The sequence below is a fragment of the Salvelinus sp. IW2-2015 genome, unplaced genomic scaffold, assembly GCF_002910315.2.
Source record: "Salvelinus sp. IW2-2015 unplaced genomic scaffold, ASM291031v2 Un_scaffold16323, whole genome shotgun sequence".
NCBI classification, from domain to species: Eukaryota; Metazoa; Chordata; class Actinopteri; order Salmoniformes; family Salmonidae; genus Salvelinus; species Salvelinus sp. IW2-2015.
The window spans coordinates 77,309-83,308 of NW_019957534.1; the positions used below are offsets into that span (position 1 = coordinate 77,309).

A 6,000-nucleotide genomic window follows, 5' to 3' on the forward strand; every position below is an offset into this window, starting at 1 on the left:
ATATCTACCCATCTAGTGAGTGATACTGTAAGTATAACAAGACCCAGAAGTTGTACTTTGAGTCATTCTTTGAGTCAACCAACTGCACTGTTGGTTAAGGACTTGTATAAGTAAGCATTTCATGGTAAGGTCTACACTTGTTGTATTCGGCGCATGTGTTACGTAACTAGGAGTGGTGGGTGCGGAGTCAGGCGCAGAGAGCAGAGGTTTAAGGAAAACCGTATTTATTCCGGTGAGAAAAGGTCATGCCAAAACAACAGGCGAATAAATGACTGGCCCTAAACAGAACATAAACAGCCCGGAAAAATACAAACAATACCATCCACAAAACAGAACAGAGAAACAAGCCCGCACAAAAGCAGGCGGGCATAACAGGCTTAAATAGCCCTAAACCAAACCCCAAACGAGAAACAGGTGAAACCAATAAGACATAACCAACAGAAAAGGAAAAGGGAATGGGTGGCAGCTAGTAGACCGGTGACGACGACCGCCGAGCGCCGCCCGAACAGGAAGGGGGGCCACCTTCGGTGGAACTCGTGACAGCATGTGACAAATAAAGGTTGATTTGATTTGATTCACTGATATAGTTTACATACACCACGTCTTAGCCAAGTTGTTAGAGCATAAACAGGATGTGTTCTCAAAACCCCACCAGGTTCTGCTGACGTCTTACAATAAGAAACCTCAGAACTAATATGCTATATATATATATAAATAGATATTAATTCATGAAAGCTCTCTTGTAAGGAAGGTATGTGTCTGGTACCTCTGAGTGGAACCACATGGAGCAGACATAGTCTGGCGGTAGAGTAAGATAACACTGGGGTTGAGGTGTGGTGGACTCTTTCACCAGAGAGTGCAGTAAAGGTGTTTATACTGGCTGGAACAAAAGCACTTTTCATTGACAAGGAAAATGTGTGTGGGAATGTACCTTAGCCCCTGTGATGTCATACTGAGCGATCTGCTGGCTCCACCCCACAGCCAGGAGCTGATTGTCATGGATACAGATGATCCCTGTGACCTCTGAGAAGGTGGCATGCTCTAGCTTGTGTAGGTTGAGGCCATTCAGTAGGTTCCACACCTTTTAACACACAGAAACATCACATCACAGTAAACTACATCTGTGTCCATCTAAAGTTGTTCTAACTTAATCATAGTCAATCCACCCCCCCTCAGAGAGAGAGACACAGCTGCATGTGAGCTCTCACATTTTTCAGCATGTTTTTTACCAAAGGATAGATTTGGAGTTAGATAAACTTGGATTTTTCGGCAGGGACATGTGCAGGATGCTACCCTCCACAGCATGGCCTTCACTCCAGATCAAAACTCCAAACCTACAACCTAATTTTGACCAAAATTAACCCGGAGAGATTACTGCTACCAAGGTTTCCTTTTTCCAAGCTACACGGAGTGTGCACTAGCAAAGACACAGCKGAGACCTGAGGACACCATCCAACCTGGAACTGAGTGAGTAGTGTTTGGTCTGATGCTATTTTGAAAGCCAAGAAGAAAAATACATTTAAAAAATGAAAAATAAAGTATATTACAATGATATATTTGACTTTATGGGGACTGAATGCTTAGTTAAGGCTGCCAGGCTTGCAAGGACAGACCAGATACAACTTCAATTAGCACTGAGGCATGAAGTGAAAGGTGTCGAAGCCTTTGAGCCCAACACATGGCAGGAGTCTCACAGGCTACCCCTTCCAAATCCAGAGGCCTTGAAGCACCCTCCTGCTGTTCAGGACCATCCACTGGCATTTTCTACAAGAATCTGCCTCCAGAAATAAAAGCTTCTCCCAAGTGGGTGTGACACCTATTCCCGCTGCCTGCTGCACTGCTGCTTGGATTCCACCTGGCGARCTGTTCACCGCCTGCCCTGGCCTGTCTCCCCCTGTGTGGTACAGGTACCCCCACCACACTCCCCCCTCTCTACAGAGCTATCGCTCGTCTCCAGCACACACGCACTGTTGGGGCGAGTGACTCTGAACTTACAATGGCTAGCCCCAAGTCATTATATATTTWWAAAAATTATTGTGCATTTTGCTGTTTGCCTTATGACTCCTGCATACTTCGTTGACTACAAACTTTCTTTACCCAACTGTGGGACAGACTATGTTTGTTCCCACACTCAGGATACTGACACTCTATTGGTTACATAGACTTTTGGCCTCCCATCCTATTCTAACCACCTCTCGCCAGCTTTGTATTCATGTTACCTGATGAAATTGCTGTACAATATGATCTTGTTGCCATCTGATGCACATTCAGATGTCATAAATCAGCACTGCAGAGCTCTCCCTGTCCTATGCTGTGCCTTGATTGTATTACTGTTGATGATATCTGGAAACGTGCATGTACACCCTGGCCCATCTACAGCTGCTAGCTCCAATTCTGACTTGTGCTCTGATATCTGCTTCACTGATTTCTGCTCTCGTTAAAAGCCTTGGTTTTCTGCACATTAACACTAGAAGCTTATTACCTAAAATGGATCAATTGAAAGTGTGGGTTCACAGCTGCAATCCAGATGTGTTGGTCATTACTGAGACGTGATTAAGGAAGAGTGTTTTGAATACAGATGTTAACCTTTCTGGTTATAACCTTTTTCGGCAAGACAGATCTTCCAAAGGTGGGGGGGGAATCTTTACCAAGGCTCACCTTCAGTGCTCGGTTGTCTCCACCAAGTCTGTCCCCAAACACTTTGATTTGCTGGTTTTAGGCATTAAACTTTCAAATAGCTCTTTGTTGACTGTTGCTGGGTGCTATTGTCCTCCATCAGCACCGGCCTGTACCCTACCTGTCCTAAGCTCTCTCCTGGCCCCCACTAAGTCTGAATTTGTCCTGCTAGGTGACCTAAACTGGGACATGCTTAAACCACCTGAGTCCAAAAGTCCAAAAGCAATGGGACTCCCTAAATCTTTCTCAGATTATTACCAATCCCACAAAGTATGACTCCAAACACCCAGAAAAGGCTACTATGTTATCCTCACAAATAATCCTGATAGGTATCAGTCTGGTGTTTTCTGTAATGACCTTAGTGATCACTGTTTTACAGCCTGTGTTTGTAACGGCTGCTCAGTGAAACAACCTGTCCTGATTTGTCATAGACGCATGCTAAAAAACTTTAATAAGAAAGCCTTCAGTCATAAACTGGCCTCTGTAAAATGGTATAGAATCAGCTTGATCCCCTCTGTCGAAGACACTTGAACCTTCTTTTTTGATATTTTCAGTGGTATTGTTAACAAACAATACCATAAAGAAAATTTGAATTATAAACAGGTTCAGCCCCTGGTTTGACCGTGATCTTGTAGAGTTACTCCACCTCAAGAATTACATTTGGCGCAAGGCTTGGCACACGCATACTCAGACTGATTGGCTCTCGTTTAGGCAAATGAGAAATAAGTGCACTCAGGCTATCCGGAAGGCCAAAGTTAATTACATTAAGGAGCAGTTCTCTCTCTGTGGGTCTAACCCCAAGAAGTTCTGGAAAACGGTTACAGACCTGGAGAATAAACCCTCCTCCTCACAGCTGCCCATGTCCCTTAATGTTGATGATGTGGTTATTACTGACAAGAAGCACATGGCTGAGCTCGTTAATCACCACTTCATTAAGTCAGGATTCCTATTTGACTCAGCCATGCCTCCTTGCCCGTCCAACATTTCCTCATCTCCCACCCCTTCTAATGCAACTATCCTCGATGCTTCTCCCTCTTTTCCCCCTACCCCACTACAAAGTTTCTCCCTGCAGGCAGTCACTGAGTCCGAGGTGCTAAAGGAGCTCCTTAAACTTGACGCCCAAAACAACATCTGGGTCAGATGGTTTAGACCCTTTCTTCTTTAAGGTTGCTGCCCCTATCATCGCCAAGCCTATCTCCAACCTTTTTAACCTGTCTCTCCTTTCTGGGGAGGTTCCTATTGCTTGGAAGGCAGCCACGGTTTGTCCTTTATTTAAAGGGGGAGATCATGCTGATCCTAACTGTTATAGGCCTATTTCTATTTTGCCCTGTTTATCAAAAGTGTTGGAAAAAGATCAACTGACTGGCTTTCTTGATGACTATAGTATTCTCTCGGGTATGCAATCTGGTTTCCACTCAGGTTATGGATGTGTCACTGCAACCTTAAAGGTCCTCAATGATGTCACCATTGCCCTTGATTCTAAGCAATGTTGCGCTGCTATTTTTAGTGACTTGGCCGAAGCTTTTGATACGGTAGACCATTCCATTCTTGTGGGCCGGCTAAGGAGTATTGGTGTCTCTGAGGGGTCTTTGGCCTGGTTTGCTAACTACCTCTCTCAAAGAGTGCAGTGTATAAAGTCAGAAAATCTGCTGTCTCAGCCACTGCCTGTCAACCAAGAGAGTACCCAAAGGGCTCGATCCTAGGACCCACGCTCTTCTCAATTTACATCAACAATATAGCTCAGGCAGTAGGAAGCTCTCTCATCCATTTATATGCAGATGATGCAGTTTTATACTTAGCTTGCCCCTCCCCGGATTTTGTGTTAAATGCTCTACAACAAAGCTTTCTTAGAGTCTTTCTCTACCCTTAACCTTGTTCTGAACACCTCCAAAACAAAGGTCATGTGGTTTGGTAAGGAGAATGCCCCTCTCTCCACAGGTGTGATTACTACCTCTGAGGGTTTAGAGCTTGAGGTAGTCACCTCATACAAGTACTTGGGAGTATGGCTAGACGGTGCACTGTCCTTCTCTCAGCACATATCAAAGCTGCAGGCTAAAGTTTAATCTAGACTTGGTTTCCTCTATCGTAATCACTCCTCTTTCACCCCAGCTGCCAAACTAACCCTGATTCCGATGACCATCCTACCCATGCTAGATTACGGAGACATAATTTATAGATCGGCAGGTAAGGGTCCTCTCGAGCGGCTAGATGTTTTTTTTACCATTCGGCCATCAGATTTGCCAACAATGCTCCTTATAGAACACATCACTGCACTCTATACTACTCTGTAAACTGGTCATCTGTATACCCGTCGCAAGACCCACTGGTTGATGCTTATTTATAAAACCCTCTTAGACCTTACTCGCCCCTATCTGAGATATCTACTGCAGCACTCATCCTCCACATACAACACCGTTCTGCCAGTCACATTATGTTAAAGGTCCACACACATCCCTGGGTCGCTCCTCTTTTCAGTTCACTGCAGCTAGCGACTGGAACGAGCTGCAACAAACACTCAAACTGGACAGTTTTATCTCAATCTCTTCATTCAAAGACTCAATCATGGACACTCTTACTGACAGTTGTGGCTGCTTTGTGTGATGTATTGTTGTCTCTACCTTCTTGCCCTTTGTGCTGTTGTCTGTGCCCAATAATGTTTGTAACATGTTTTGTGTTGTTACCATGTTGTGTTGCTACCATGTTGTTGTTATGTTGTGTTGCTACCATGCTATGRTGTTGTCTTAGGTCTCTCTTTATGTAGTGTTGTGTTGTCTCTCTGGTCGTGGTGTGTGTTTAGTCCTATATTTATATTTTATAATTTTTTTATTTTTAATCCCAGCCCCCAGCCCCTATCCCCGCAGGAGGCCTTTTGCCTTTTGGTTGGCCGTCATTGTAAATAAGAAATTCTTCTTGACTGACTTGCCTAGTTAAATAAAGGTTAAATAAAATAAAAAATAATGAAGGAGAAGGTCTTAACTGTCACGTCAGTCAGGAGCTGCCGGAGCCGCCCGTCAGTCAGGAGCTGCCGGAGCCGCCCGTCAGTCAGGAGCTGCCGGAGCCGCCCGTCAGTCAGGAGCTGCCGGAGCCGCCCGTCAGTCAGGAGCTGCCGGAGTCGCCCTTCACTCCGGTGCTGCCGGAGTCGCCCTTCACTCCGGTGCTACCTTAGTCTCCCGCCTGTCCGGCGCTGCCGGAGTCTCCCATCTATTCGGGGCCTGCTGTAAGGGTTCCCAGTCCGAGGTCGGRGGCGAGGGTCGCCGCTCCAAAGGCGCCACATAAGTGGGCCGAGACTATGGTGGAGTGGGGTCCACGTCCCGTACCAGAGCC

General features: G+C 45.6%; 1 pseudogene; it reads right to left on the bottom strand.

The window, feature by feature from the left end:
* The window catches only part of LOC139027423 (uncharacterized), a 27,918-nt pseudogene that overhangs the window by 11,167 nt on the left and 10,751 nt on the right, over positions 1-6,000 (bottom strand).